General features: G+C 29.0%; 1 pseudogene; it reads left to right on the top strand.

Moving 5' to 3' along the window:
- Positions 1-12,927: 12,927 nt before the first annotated feature.
- On the top strand, positions 12,928-14,490 carry LOC120202576 (annotated as a pseudogene).
- Positions 14,491-16,040: the final 1,550 nt, after the last annotated feature.

Below are 16,040 nucleotides of genomic sequence, written 5' to 3'. Positions count from 1 at the left end.
AACATGCTCCGAATCCGATCAAAAGTGAAAATATCAAAATGTAGGTCGTCATCTACTGCTATAGACGGTGGTCGTTCGGTCCTATATTTTATGGGTCGTTTCACCTCGACACTTTGAATCTGAATTCGACCTCGATTTTGTCGGAACATACTCCAAAGTCTACGAATATGAATCAAAAGCGAGGAAACTAAAATGTTTTAATTGAGATTCACAGTTTTTGAGACATTTTCCAATGAAGCAACCACCGAATTCGAACTCAGTGTGTCAAAATGAGTATCTTGGTATAATTTGAAATCAAACAGTTGTTAGTCCCAAAGGTCAATGGTGATGAGAATGGGCGGTAATGATGTTGCAAAAGGCAGAGAAGTGAACATAGTGTTTTATTATTTTTTATATCTCAATAAAAAATACCACATCATAAAATAATAATAACAAAATAATTTATAATGATCAAAACATGAGCAATTTGAAAATTCATTGAATAAATTGAAGAAAAAAACAACAATTTGTGTATCCAAATCTAATCAGATGATCCAAAACAGAGAAGATCAACCTGATAATAAATGAGCACCATCTTTATCAACCATGACAATGTTAAATACATTCTTAAGAAAAAAAAAATAAACGAAAATAACGGTCAAGCGTTCGAAAACATGCAAAAAGGCATAGAAACATGTTATAAAGACAAATGAATATGTGTTATAAATGCATATTTATTAAAAATTTATAAATACCGATGATTAACGAACCAATATTAAAATTAGTGTCACCTTTAATTAAAAAAATAAAGAATAAAAAAGACAAACAGTGACATAATAAAAAGGGGAGAGAAAGAAAATTAGGGTTAAAAGCCCTACTCTCCTATTAGAATCTCTCATAATTAAATTATCATAGATGTAGTTTACTTAATAAAAAATCACCTTTTAAAAAAACAAAGGGAATAGATTAAACAAACGTTTACTTTAAGAAATAAAAAAACTATGAAAAAGAGTTAAAAATACTCTATGAGGTAGTAAGTTCGCTTTAGTCTCTATAAATCATTTTAGAATTATTTATTTACCCTTCATTTTTACCTTTTAAAAAGGCTTTTATATTCGTAATATATTATTTTTTATCATTTTTAAAAAAATTAATATATTAACTATGCTTTTAAAAATTATATTTTAGAATTGTATAAAACTCATAATAAAAATACATTAGGCATAATATAATTGACTACTATAAACATTAACTAAATTTACAAATTAAAATATATCTCAACGGCAAAATAAACTTAAACTATTTTTTTTTTATCAAATCCTCACAAGGAATAATTAGATTCCTTAAGCAATATCAGGTGTTCGAACTCTGACGTTTACGAATGGAGTAAATTGAGTTTTGAGAGTTACTCTTACATCTGCAGTATCCAATCTAGATTAGTCAGTCAATAAATTGTACATAAGTAATTAATTCAAAAAAAACTATATTAAATAGACCCAAGTTTTTTGGCATCACATATATTTTATACACGAGTTGGATAATCCATTTGAGTCGAATTTAATTTAATTAAATAATAATAAATTATAAATCAAATAAATCTAAATATAAATTAAATACTATTTTATGTATTAAGGTAACGTTTAAGCAAAAATATAAGTTTAAATTTAACCCCTGAACATTAAAAAAATAATCTCCCCACCGAAGATAGAAAAGGAAAATAACATTTAGTAAAATTCAAATAAAAGATAAGTTTCTTTGACATATCAACGTGGCGCAATGTGTTTTTTTATTGATGGTTGGCAGCGGATCGTCACCGTTCTTTCAATAAAGAGATTCTTCTGAGAAAAACAGGTTTGCGGTCCCCTTCGGTTTTGCATTCTCTTATTACGGCGGCGGTTAGTGTTTTTTCCCGACGTTATTTGAAACGTGTCTTTTCAACGTCCTTTTGTACGTTAGTAAAGTTAATTTTGGAGCACGAATATCAGTGGATTCGATAAAAAAAATAATTGTTATTTTTTAAGGTTTTGAATTCGAGTGTTAGAAATAATATAGGTATGAGCGTTTAATTTTAAAATATTGAGATTTATCTTTAAATAAATATTATATTGTAACAATCTAGATTAATAAAAAAATTAATTTGGAATAGATTTTAATCTAAAATATTTCTTGAGTTTTTAATAATAATTTTGTAAGTTACTAATAGAATTTTTTTGAAAAGGGATATACTTTGTAATTGAAAAATCGAACAAATACAAATTACTTCACATCTAAATGACTCGTTAAAAAACCTCCCTAAATCTATTTAGAGAAAAAAGAGTGCGCTTTGGAGTGAACAAGCTAGAAACTCGAATCAACCATAGTAATTATGTATTTTAAATGATTTATTGGGTAAAACATAATATTTTCGATTTTAATCTAAGATATTATCTAGTTTACTATAGAGAATCACACACTTCATAATTTTTTCGATAAAACATATTGTATTTTTAATCTTATATTAATCCTTTATATTTTAGACTCCTCTTTATAAGGTACAACAAACCTCCTTTGTTTTGTTTGAATTTTTAATCTTTTTTATTGTAAATCTAATTTTAAGGCTTTGTTTTGACTAATTTAATTTAAAGACTTCACCACGATTAATCTAATTTTAGTGTTTTTTTTTCTTCATAATTTATTAAATTTTGATACATATTGATATTATTTAAATTTTGATAATCAAAAAGAATATAACACTCATTATTTAATATAATTGTATATCAAATCAGATATATCACATTGATTATTTAAAACTTAATGATAGTCGAAACATAAATTAAAGGCAAACTATCAGACGATCCTCTAACATTACCTTAATAAATAATCAATCAAATTCAAAGTAACATTCCTATAACAATTACAATATTGCATCTAAAAGGGTGGTGCTGAAAAAAGAGATCAGTGATGAAAGTTCAAATGTCGTAAGACCCAGAAACAAGTCAAAAGAATCAATTCCCTTATCTCTAAATCTCCCAGGCCAATCAGATATTAGACACGTGTAAACCTGTCCTCCCTATTTACCGTCCGATCTTCATCTCCAAGCAAGGTTCCTTTTGCTAAAAAGGTGAAAAAGTATATATATATATATATATATATATATATATATATATATATATATATATATATATATATTTCCAAATCTTTGCATTTGTGATCTTAAAACGCAATCGGGAAAAAAAATACCATTTATTTATTTTCTTTTAAAAAATATTTATTTGATAAGATATTATTGTCTTATTTAGATCGAATTTAATGATTTAAAATATTCAAAAGAATTATAATAAAAAATTAAAATTTTTAATTATTAACAAAAAAATATAAGGAATGATTTTAATAAAATGAAATGAATAAATTATTGGTATAATATCAAAATAATTATTTTGGTTTTTATTTCTAGAGTATTTTATCTTTAATATTTTATTTTAGGATAAAAAAATTCTAACGTTTGACTGAATATTTATTTTTACCATTATTTTTTTTCTAGACTATTTTGACTTCGAACATTTCATTTTATGGTAAAAATACATTTATTTTAAAACGTTAACCGTGGATTAACAAACTGTTCTTATCTACAAAGAAACTTTTTATCCCAAATTGAAATATTAAATCAAAATATTATAAAAAAATAAAAATAAAAATTATTATTTAATCAAACATTACATATATTTTTTAACTTATACCTAAAATATTTTTTAATTACGTAGGGGTGAAAGGTAATCTAAGTACTACTTAAAACATTGTTTAAAGAATGTGTAGTGGGGTAGGGCAAAGGCAATCAAATTAAAAAGTGGAATTTTTTTCTTAAATGAAGAATATGCTGTTTAATATTCGGTAATTGTATTATTCCTAAGGTGTACGTCTATGGTACCAATACTTTCTATTTTTAAAAATGATTTAATATAATTAATTAAATCTTAAATCAAGGTTTTTATTATTACTATTTTGTTAAAAGTATATTTTTTAACCATCAAGTTATTTAAGTTGAAAAAGAGGACGTTGCTCTTCTTACATGTCCTATGTTCAAGCAATTGCATCTGTAAGGTATGTGTATTGTCAATTGGTTAAGAAAGTTCTGAACAAATACTACATCTTGATTATTTAAGAAAAATGTGTTTTTTTTTATAATTATCAATATTCAATTTTTTACCGATTAATTTGAATCGAATATTATAGAAGCTTATTACAAGTTAACTATCTCAACCTATTATTCTCTATTCACAACATATGAATTTGAACTTAAGACCTTACTTAAAGAATTTAGTGCCTTATCTTATTAAACTGACTGGTTATTAGTTGTTAAAATTGTGTTTAAAATATATATTTTTCCAAATATTATTTTTCATTTTGATTAGTCTGAAGTGATTACAAGGTATTATGTTTTTGAAATATTATGAACTATTTGACAATGAACGCTCAAACAGTCTTGAAGAAGACGTGCTTAAATCTGAAACCTCTAGAAATAACAATCACCCCTAGTCATTGAAATCGCTTTATTCATATTTATTGGAATATTTTGTGAATATGCTATATATATATAAAGAGAATCATATCAAAACACAATTAAACTTGTATGGGGCAGGCAAAGTATATGTGGAAAATGAGAGGTTAATGGGGAAAGTGGGGGTTTCACCACCTTCACAATCATCCTTTTTAGGCTCAATTTTTGATTCTATTATTCAAAAAAGCTTTCATTGATGGCCCTGTGTCTTCCACATCAACCAAATTCTGCTCCATATTATAATGGGACTAAAATATTCGAATTTGGCACATATATTCAACGCATGTAGATAAAAATAATCATCTTTCTAAAATAACCGAAAGAGACAACAAATGAATTATTCACTATTTGCTTGAATAATATCAAGTTGTTTTTGAGAGCTTAAAGCATTCGGTTGATAACAGTAATATGCTAATCTAAGATGTCATGCTGCAAATTGATTTTTACGCTCATGATCCAGAGTAATAATTTAGGTATGTGTTCGACATATTTATATATTTTTAATTTTTATATTTGTACAAATATTATATATATTATATGTGTCATAAGAACATTAAGAAAATTTAGCGTGACGTATTAAAATTTTGTAGGATTATCAGAAACATTCAAGCATGGTAATCTACGTATTCAGAGGGCAAAGTCCTAATCGATGTTTTTTTATTTTAATAATGCGAAGTAATTATAAGGTAATATTTTTTAAATTTTTAACTTATAGATAACGTATACATACCATGTAAACAGAGATTTAAATCGCGGTCGCGGCCGCGTTGCGTTTATCACGGTCGCAGACGTAACGGATGTTATCGCAGTCACTACGGGTATCGCGGACGTGAATTTTTTTCAATTCGAACAACTTATTACAAAATATAATAAATTATAATTATAAAAAATCAATTTTAATGATATTTAGAGTGTTTTCTTACATTTATGAATTTCTAAAATCATTTATTAATACATGACCATAATTTTTACCATCATTAATTATTCTTATATTTATTTATAAATTTCTTAAAAATATTATACCAGAAACATAAAATTAAAATTAGAATTTATAAACATAAAATAATACAAAATATAATAAACATTTACTAACGGTGAAGAAAAGTAAGTTTATTGCATAAATTAATAAATAATAAAAATAATTTAAGTGTATTTAATTTAAATTCAACATTCAATCTCTTAAAATAAATCATAACCACTTAAAAAATTAATCCATAAAATTATCTATTATTATTCACTTACCAAAAACAACATATTAAAATTTAAAACTCACAAAACTAAAACAAACCCAACAAAAAAACCCATAACATGGTAACCCAAATCTTATTAATTTATTGGGATTTCTTTTGGTCCAAACCCAAAACATTAAAAAGTAAAAAAAATATTTCATAAATAAAATAAAAAATTATTAAATCTCAAGCCTCTTCTTCTTCTATCTCGTGCCCGAGAGAAGGGAGGCATAGATCAAAGAAAAATCAGAGAAAATTGGACTCCCATATTTATTTTTTGTTTGTGCTTTTCATCAAAAAGCCTCATTTCTTTTCTTGTAGCTGTGTTGTTGAAAGCTTCCCCTACTCTTTCTTTGTTGAAAAATCATCAATTGGAACATTGAGTTTTCATGTTTTTATCTCTTTCTTGTCCCAAAAACAGGTATGGGTCTGGGTTTGGTTTTGTCATTATTTTTGCTACCAAAGGAGACACCAGGGGCAGAGACGGAGAAGATCAAGCTCATTCTTCACTTCCTCAAAGGACCAGAAAATGACAGCCAAGGATGGATATGAATATGATCATTTTCCTTCTTTTTTTCTTTCTTCCAATCTCTACTCTTCCTCTGAAAACCCATAAAATATGTGTGAGTTTCAATAGTTGATTTGTTGTAACGGGAAATAAAGAGAATAGTGGTCCGTTATCACCGTGATCGATTGTTACTCGTCAAGTTGATGCCGCAATCAGTCGTTATCGGTGTAATTTCGCTTCACACCGTTATTTTAGACAATAACGGTTTCGAACAATGGCGCTACCGCAAAATAGTGACCGCTATCAGGTTTGCACTCCGCTATTTGAATCCCTACCTATAAATACAACTGCTCAAACGTAAAATTTATTGAGAAAATAACATTTTTTTTACTATACATTAAGAACACTTGATGGGTTTAATCATTCTTTATTTTTAAGATTGCATAGAATGCTAACATATAATTAATATGAGAAGAATGAAATTAAATACAGTTTACACAATATGAGGTGCTAATGGTCTTTTTTTAATAATATGAGGTGATAATGCTATCCGTACTTATAAATTGTAATTAACTAATTATATAAGAAGTTCTATATTCGAGCATTAGACATTGCAAGGATGTTTGAATTTTTATTATCAAATAGTTAAAAATATTTATAATATATAATACCTTATAATTATCATATATTATTCAATATAACTCAATATATATAAGAGGTCATAATAGGAACTATACTTCGATGTTTGGTATTACTTTCATACTTTGTGGTGGTAGAGTGTATTTTTAATTAGTTTTTTTATTAGTATGGCGTGGCAATTAAGAAAATCGGTTAATTTTAAATTTGACCCTTGATTTTCAGATGTTTGCTTTTTTCACCTTCATAAGAAAAACACTAAAATCCATTTTTATCCACCAAAAAAATATCCCTATTCTCTAACCTGACCCTCATCATTGTTGTCGTCGTTCAATTAATATCAGCCTAAAACTACACGAAATTTCGAGAAATGTTCACATGCGGCAACCTTAATATACGGCTAAAAATAACAAAATCGGTAAAAAAATGACCGGAAACATTATTAGATTCTACCGATTTTGTTATTTTTGGGTGTTTTACCGGATTTGGTAAAAATGACCAAAAATATTATTAGGCGCTATCAGTTTTATTATTGTTGGGTATTTTTACCGGAAATATAAAAAAATTGATGTTTTAGGTAATAATAATAATATTTTAAGTAATTTTTTACCGATTTTATTATTTAAACAATAACAAAACCAATAACACCTTAATTTAACCTTATATTAAGGTGTCGCACTATAAAACTTACCGAAATTCCTAACATCCAATGTCAGAAAACCTCTCCAACAATGTCTTATTCATAGGTTGTGCGAAAAGTGGGAGCCTAATTTAGTGTGCATTTAGTAATCGTAGCTCAATCCACGCATTGGTTCGACCTCTTTGAATTTTACCAACATGTGAAATGGGTACTTAATAAATCCCATTGTAGAAATGATTTCTTAAAAAAAAATTAATTATATTATTTAAAAGTCTTGTATCGATTAATTTAGTGTTTTATTTTAAAAATATCAAAAACAGATGTTATTCGAGGAGTCATCAATATTTGATTAGGGTATAATTGGACACCCAAAATGTTTTGACATTTTAATAAAATTTAATTTAAAAATTATTAAAACAACATTTTACAGTCTGTGTACAAAAAAATTAAGTTCAAGAGTCAATTACGCGTGAGGAAGGATTAACATCCCCACAACGCCCTAAATCAGTACCTAATCGATTAATTAGTTGTCTTTGCAATGAAACTTACAAATTCGAATTTAATTTAATTTAAGATCCATTTGAATAACATTCTTTGAATTTTAAGACAAAAAATGATAATATTTAATTATTTTCTACCGAGAAGAAAATACCTCTTGTGTCTTAAAGCGGTCAGTTCTACTGCAATCGAAATAAAAAATATTACTATTTCATTCAAAAATTCATTATTGATTCTAATTTCAAATGCATGAATAATGATAAAAATAATACAAGCTAAATTAGAATTATCCATCCTTTTAAAAAGAAGAAGAATGTTCGATTATTTAAAGACATCGAGATCGGACTTTTTATAAGATCTAACGATATTTTCTCGACGAATTTAAATAGACTGACATTTTTTTCTCTCGTTCTCAAATTTTAGATGTGACCAAATGTTTGACGATACACATTTTCATTTTAAAATTATCGAAAGTGACTTTCTTATACGTTAAGATAATCACTTCACAACAACCCTAAAATGAAAGGATATTACCCTTAATCTAATTATTTGAATTAAATCAAGTTATTCTTGTGATATATTATGCAAAAATGAGGTCACATGATTCGCAAATAATTTGTTCGCATACTCATACATATGTAAGCATATCAACATGCAAAACAAATATACACATCTAATTAGGAAAGCAATTACCTAACAAGGTACTAAATTAAAAGAAATCTAAATATAAGGACTAATCTAAAAAGATAAAGTAATCTAAATTAGGACTAAAATATTTGAAATCTAAATCTAAAGATTCAAATTAAAATGAAAGTTCTAGGACCAAATTGAAGAGAATTAAAAAAATGAAACAATTAACAAATATAAAGGGACTGAATCAAAATTAATTAAAAATACAAGGCTGAAATTAAAATTCATTAAATAAAGGAGCAAAATAAAAGAAAGCAGAAAGTAAAGTGTAAAAATTAAGTGACTTAAATGTAAATGATGAAATTTAAAGGCACAAATTAAAATAACAAAAATTAAAGGGTAGAAATGTAAATAACATAAATTAAAGGTCAAAAATGTAAATGACAGAAGTTAAAAGAATCGAAAAATAGGGGTTAATTTTAATTGTTACTTGGACCATAAATAGCATAAATGGTACCACAAGACGGGTCATCGTAAGGTTGTAAAATGATTCGAATATATAAATAAAAAGTTAGTGGTTAGAAATTAACAAGTTAGTGGTTAAAAGTTAGAATTTTACCTTGACCATAATAATGTGGATCATGCCCCAGGGCGGATCACCACAAGGTCGTATTAGCATTTAACATTAGTATTTTAATAAGAAGGATTAAAATGTAAATAAAATAAAAACAGTATCCAATCATAAACTAACAGTGATTAAAATGAAATAATTATAACTTTCACATCTAAATCATAACAAAAAAGGAATCAATCAGTGACTAAAATGAGATAACATAAAAATCAATAGCTAATTCCAGATAACAGGATAATAAAAATGACTAAAGTAAAATAAAATGAAACATGATGTCAAAATCAGAAATAAAAGAGACAGAACATTCAGTGACCAAATTAAGACAAACATAAAACTCAGCATCAGAATTAAAATAAAATAAAAATGTAAAAGTGACCAAAATATAAACAGTGAAATGCACATGTCTAATTCGGAATAATAAAATGAGGAAATCAGTGACCAAAATAATAAACAGAACTAGCAGATTAAATTCAAATGGAATAAAAATTGATGAAGTGGTGAATAAAATGGAAAAAGACAGCTAAGCTTGGAGGACCAAAGTGTGGATTAACCCAAAACTCTAATATAACCCCAAAATTTGTTTAATTTTTCCTATTATGAGAACACTACTCTCAAGCTCTCTCAACCCCCTTTCTCCTATATGCGACGCCGTCTTCACCAACCCATAACCAAACGTCACCGGCCACCGCTTCGACGGTGACGCTCTACCTCTCGACCGGCGTCAGAACGACCGGTGAACGCAACCCAAAGGTCTAAAGTACCTAAAATCACCTCTCTTCCCTTCTAGCCTTTTTCTTTCACTCGACCAGGGCCCCAAAGACCATGGCCAACACTCACCTCGCCGTAGATTGGCAACGCTATACTCCGGCCACCCTAAGTGGTGACCGATCGAACCCAAAACCCAACCTAAAACTTAAACAAACACACTCTCGAAAACAAGGGTAACCAAAACTAAAACAAAACCGTCCCTATTTGGAGCGAAATCGTCCCCGACCGCTCACGCTCTCTGCTCCGGTGACGAACTCTGATGAGAATAAAGGTAAACCGACTAAAACCCTCCCTTTTTCTTTTTTTACTTTCTACTTTGGCTTTGGTTCGACTGCTCCAATGGAAAAGATGGGTACCGAAAAAAACATGGTAAAATATACCCTCTATGCGTTGCTTTTTTTCCTTTCGAATGTGGAAGGTTACATTTACTTCTTTTTTTTTTTTTTGAATCGGGAAGAGAACCTGTTTTTTCTCTAATCGGGGAAGGCTGTTACAAATGCTTTCCCTTTTTTTTGGATGGGGGGAACCAGAGACCTCCTTTTTTGTTTGTTTTGGATCTTATATCCACCCCTTTACAATCGAGAAAATGAAAAACCAAAAAAGACATTTTACAACTCATTTCGTTTTTGTCTTGGTTTGCATGCGTGGCTGATCTGGTGAGGAGGGACCATTGGAGGCAGCCGTGGCTTGCTGTGGAGGCCAGATGGAGCTCGGTTGGCAGCTGATGGCTTCAACGTGGAGCATGAAGGCACGAGGAATCACCTCGGTGCTTGCTGCCGTGGTTTTGGGACCGCTGTTTGGGCCTGTGCACGCGTGGAGGCTCGGGCTAAGGAGCCATTGCTGTGATGGAGAGGGGACCATCATGGCGTGTCTCGTACGAACTCTCATTTGATTTAGGAATTGGGCCATTTAGATTTTGTAATGGGGCTGGTTTGATCTTGTAAATGAATTATGGGTTTTGGGTTACATTTGGGTCCTAATTTGGGTATGGTATTTGTAAATGGATACTTATTTTTTGGGTTGCAATGGGTATTATGTAATTGGGTTCAAAATGGCTTCTTGGTAACTGTGTAATGATATTTAATTTGGACTTGGACCTTAAATTCCTAAATGAGCATATATGGTTAAAACCCAATTAAGCATCCAAAAATTTCTCAGCACGCTCAGTAACCATCAGCAAAATTCCTCGAATCATCTTTCACCCATGCCCTTGATGCCACTTAAGCTAATTTGAACATCTTCAAATTCGTATTCGATCGTCTTCCATCTGTCTTGAATTGCTCGATTCCATGGACAAGCACCTTGAACCATTTTACGAGAATCTGTATGATAGGTACAAATAGATAGATTTCCCATTCAAGGCCATTGATGGAGTAGAAAACATCAGACCATTTGAGTGAGGATGTGGTTCAAGATCCCCTCTTACAGCACCTGCTCATTCCATTTTCATCAGACACACATCCCTCTAAGAATGTGAACGCTTATTGCCTTGGTTCATTGAAACTCTCTGATACTGTCAGTCAAATTCAAAACCCAAATTATCGGGGACCCATTCCATAGGCTCTTACTGCACTGGTTTAACAGAGCCTGGAAGAGCGACCAGAGCATGGCAGCTAGGGATAAGATCAATTGTGAAAAGTTATTTTTTAAAATTTCAATAATAATTATTGTAATTTTTTTAAATAAGCACTGTTATCCGATCTATTAATCGACTAATCCAGATTAATTACTGCAAAGGCTAGAGTAACCCCCTCAACCCAGTTTGTTCCATTCACATGTAGACAGTGTGACCCTCTCAACTCAATTTGCTCCATTTGCAAACATCAGGTGACTCTCTCAATACAATTTGCTCTATTAACAAACATCAAAGTTCGAACATGTGACATTGTTTTAGGAAATATTTCTAAAATAAATTTATGATTCATTCAAGGAAAAATATTTTTTTAAAAAGTTTTGGATGATTGACTTAAAAAATATAGTTTAAGATTCATATACGTGAACTAAAACAATTATTAGAAATTTAATTTCATAATTAAAAAATTCAGAAATAATCATTAATTTATAGAATTTAAACTTACTCTTAAGTGAATAAATACTAGAAAACAATGCATAAATATATCATAAATTTTGTGAATATTTAAAAATATTAAATAATTACACGAATTAAGTAACCTTAGTAATTAATGAATTGTTGTCATTATTTGAGGTTTTGAGTTCGAGCATTGTATATGAAAGAATGTATGAACGTTCATTATCGAATGACTGAAAATATTTGAATAGATATTATCTCGTATTCAATAAATACTAATAAAAAGTACTAAATAATTAAAAATATAGATTAAATCAATATAAATAACTTTTTTAATATAATTTTAAACTATCCATGAACCTTGGCTTCCTCGCCCATATAGCTACGACAGGAGGATCTCTCAGGTACTCTCTTTTTATATAATCTCTACATTTACTTCTTTATTATATTATTATTTTGTTTCTCTTTAATTTTAAAATTACTGAGCTAGCTTCAATATCTTCGAAGGCGGTCTAGCTTGGATTTCATTATCCTTATTTTTTTCCAAATTATTTTTGTGGCTTTTAGGAATTAAGTTATGGCTTCAAAGCGGATCTTAAAGGAACTCAAGGATCTCCAGAAAGATCCTCCTACCTCTTGCAGTACAAGTTCAGTTCTTCTCTCTTTTGCTCTGTTTCGTGCCTTGATTTATTTTTTTCCATATTTTTTTTTTGAATTTTTGCTTAAATTTGCTTTCTTAGATATCAGGTATTTGCTATCATGAATCAGTCATATTAGATATCAGGTTTGAGCTCTATATAATGGATTAGTAGTAATTTAGAATTAGTTATATAGTTCAGGTGAAGTTGTGGGGAAATGATCAGCATTAGTTGCTGCCGGAGATTATTTCCGTTTATTGCATGTAAAATAATTCATCATTGCATAATCATTTCTACTAAATCTGCTAAAAAAATTTAGGAGTTCAACATCTTATATTTTTCTAAACGCAAAAAAGAGAGACGATGAATATTTTATTTAAGTTTTATATCAATAAAGAATTTGATAAGTTTACCTGCAGATTGGTCATTACATAGAACTATTGTTTTACTTCTTTTTATTATTGAAATAAGGCCCTGTTGCCGAAGACATGTTTCATTGGCAAGCAACTATTATGGGTCCTCCCGACAGTCCATACGCTGGTGGAGTGTTCTTAGTCTCCATCCATTTCCCTCCGGACTATCCATTTGAACCACCCAAGGTATTTAATTGTATTCTTTAACCATATATTTTTCTTTCTTTCCAGCTTTTTCTGTATATCGTGTATGTTTTTAACCTTTCTCGACTATATATGTACTGAAGAAAACGGCATATCACTTCACATTCTGCAAGTTCATTATGCTAGAAAGCTAATTTTTTTTATGTAACCATCTGTACAAGTGTTATCTGCTCGGAAATCCAATACTGCTGTTTTTTTACATGGTGAATGTCCCCTTGTCCGATTTACATTTCAAACTTTGAAGGGATATGTATAGCATAAATGTTTGAAGTCTTCATGTTATATAGCTAATTCCTTTCCGTTAACACCGTGGTGATGGTGTCTCTACGAGCCAATGGCTTGTGCAAACTTTGCTTGGCAATTTGGCATGCACATGCCTGCTGAGTGTCTAATGGTGTCTAATGGTTTATGCATTTTGGTTGAGGGATAGAATAGAACCAAATTTAATGTAAGCAGTGGACAATGGCATGTTGATGTCGACGATGCGGATCCGGACTCTGTAATGTCTTTTATTATGCTCGACTTCTTTTTCATTATTTTTCCTTATGTTCAGGTTGCATTTAGGACAAAGGTCTTTCACCCTAATATTAACAGCAATGGCAGCATTTGCCTTGATATTCTGAAGGAGCAGCGGAGCCCTGCACTTGCCATATCCAAGGTTATTGTTAAACAGTCTTAACTGCATTCAAGTGTATACCTCTTTTATTTTATCATATGCATTACCATGTTATGTGTCGACCATTCCTCTTGGAGCCATTAAAAAAACTGTGGTAGTTTAAGATGAAGAGTTAAAGCAAGGCTTTAATTTTTAACATTTCATCTATTAGACCTGTTGTTTATACCTTAGATAATTTCTTCTTTGTGTCTGGTCGACTCATTTAGAATATTACCTTTTTTTTACACGCATGCACCTTTTATTGGCCTTGGTTTACCTGTATTTGGCTGTGGGTGTCTCTTCTATTTTATTTTTTTACTTTAGGTGCTGCTCTCGATCTGCTCACTGTTAACGGATCCAAAATACTGATGACCCTCTGGTGCCGGAGATCGCCCACATGTACAAGACTGACAGGAGTAAATACGAGACAACTGCTCGGAGCCGGACCCAAAAATATACTACGGGTTAGTATTCTGTTACCATATGCTAGGAGGGCTTCAAAATTTACAAAAATAATACATTTATATATACACAACACCAGTTAAATGGTTTTTATGATGTGTTGATTGATCCAACTAAAATTTCAGTTTTCAAATGATTCTATTATTATCATGATTTTGAAGTTTAATTCTAATGAATCATTGCAGTAACCAACATTACTAAAATGATTTTATTTTGTTCTTCTATTCACTTTAATTATAACTACAGATTGTGCCAAAGCCTTTTTGTCGATGGGCTCAATTTGGATATTGGCATGTTCAAGCCATCATTTTCAAGTTGCCAACACATGTTCAAAGAAATAGAAAGAAATTAAAATTAGAACTTAGATAAATTATAAAATAAAAGAACACATAAATAATTAAACAAATCTAACGTTTTATTTATATCTAAATACATTATATATATATCTTTTAAATTGCAATTAACGGAAGATTTACAATAAAAATAAATTTAAGATTTTTATATTTTAAAACTAAATTTAATATTTTCATAATTTTATTTTTTAATACCATTAGGTGGTGACATGTATAAATATGAAAATATAAAAACATTATTGTAAACCTCAAATTTCATATCTTATATTTATTTTTATAATTTAATATTTTTAAATTATATTTTAATTTAGTTTTAAAATATAAAAATTTAAATTTATTTTTATTATAAATCTTCTTTTATTACAATTTAAAATTATATATATAATGTATTTATATATAAATAAAATATTAGATTTGTTTAATCGTTTCTTTTTATTTCTTCTCTTTTTTCTACCATTATCAAGAGTCTAAGATTAATAAATTTTGTTGTAACTTTTAAATCAATGGGGACCTTTAGCCCAGTAGTTGTATTCACCCTTTCACCTTTTTGACTTCGGTTCAATTCCCCTCAATAGCAAATATGTCTTTCCTGTTTTCCCTCTAATCAGGTGATTTATTGGATGAAATTAAAATTAGGATTAAATTGATAGATTATATAAATATTAGGGATCAAATGTATACTTATACAAATTTTATTAATTACCACATCAACACTTCTGTTAAATGTTAATAACTAGTTACTTGATTGACAATAATTAAATAGTTAGATGGTTTGATTGGAAAAATTTGAAAGATCAATGACTAAAGTAAAAGGATAAACAGTTGAGTGATCAATAGTACCATGATTTATAGTTTTAAATCTAAATTTATAACTCGATTCAAATTCCGAGTGAATAATTCAAATACTCAACAAAATTAGTACCACTAATAAAATTATTCCCATTTTATTTAGTTATTTTTGTAAAAATCTATAAAAGATTAAAATAAAATTTAATAATAATATAATGGGTTGTAAATCGAATTTAACTAACTTAATTGGAAATTGCATAAAAATATAATTTTTAAGGTATGAATCACAGGTGTCTCGACTTAATTGCGAGAGCTAATTATGGACCTTAAACATTCCAATATCATACCAAATGCATACATTCTTAAAATTTACTATTATGGACCAGATTTATTAAATGAAATAGAATAAGACCATCTCTTTAGTTGGAGTTTAAACAAATGAGT

This window comes from Hibiscus syriacus, unplaced genomic scaffold, assembly GCF_006381635.1.
Source record: "Hibiscus syriacus cultivar Baekdansim isolate YM2019G1 unplaced genomic scaffold, ASM638163v2 tig00008957_pilon, whole genome shotgun sequence".
NCBI lineage: Eukaryota > Viridiplantae > Streptophyta > Magnoliopsida > Malvales > Malvaceae > Hibiscus > Hibiscus syriacus.
Note: the sequence above shows the minus strand (reverse complement) of the source record. Positions and strands in the feature narration are given on the sequence as shown.